Here is a 570-nt window from a genome sequence, read left to right on the forward strand (position 1 = left end):
TGTAACAATGGAATTCTACTTCTGTTTATCCTTGAAACCACACTATCTATCTCATGCTTGAATGCACAAGGAGCAAGTGAACGTACTTAAACAGATTTGTGTTACATATTCTGCATGAAGAAAAGATGTGCTGGGTTTAGTAGCATACCAGATTCAGTTTCCTGAGGCATGTCATCGGTTAAGCCAAAGCACGCAAGTCAAGAGGGATCAAGAAAGAGGCACTTGCCTCCACCATGTTACATTTCCTATTGAATAAATGTGTGTGAGGACAGGATAAGAAGCAACTATAATGGTACATTTATCTGGATAGAAGATGTCTGTTCTGTCCCTGGAAGAATTCTGCTTCCTACCAATTGCATAGGAAAACAAAAGATGAAGATATTTAGTTGATAATGCTTTCAAACTATTGTCTGGATAGCCAAAATATAACAAATCATCAAATTTTGAGAATCTCAGTATAAATGTGGAGGGTGGTGGCAGCAGCTTTTTAGATGGGAGAGACAGCCCAAGGCACTGGCTTGCTTTAATAATCCAATTTACTTCCATGGAAGAGGGCCAATATACATCATT

This window comes from Etheostoma spectabile, chromosome 18 (assembly GCF_008692095.1).
Source record: "Etheostoma spectabile isolate EspeVRDwgs_2016 chromosome 18, UIUC_Espe_1.0, whole genome shotgun sequence".
Lineage (NCBI taxonomy): Eukaryota > Metazoa > Chordata > Actinopteri > Perciformes > Percidae > Etheostoma > Etheostoma spectabile.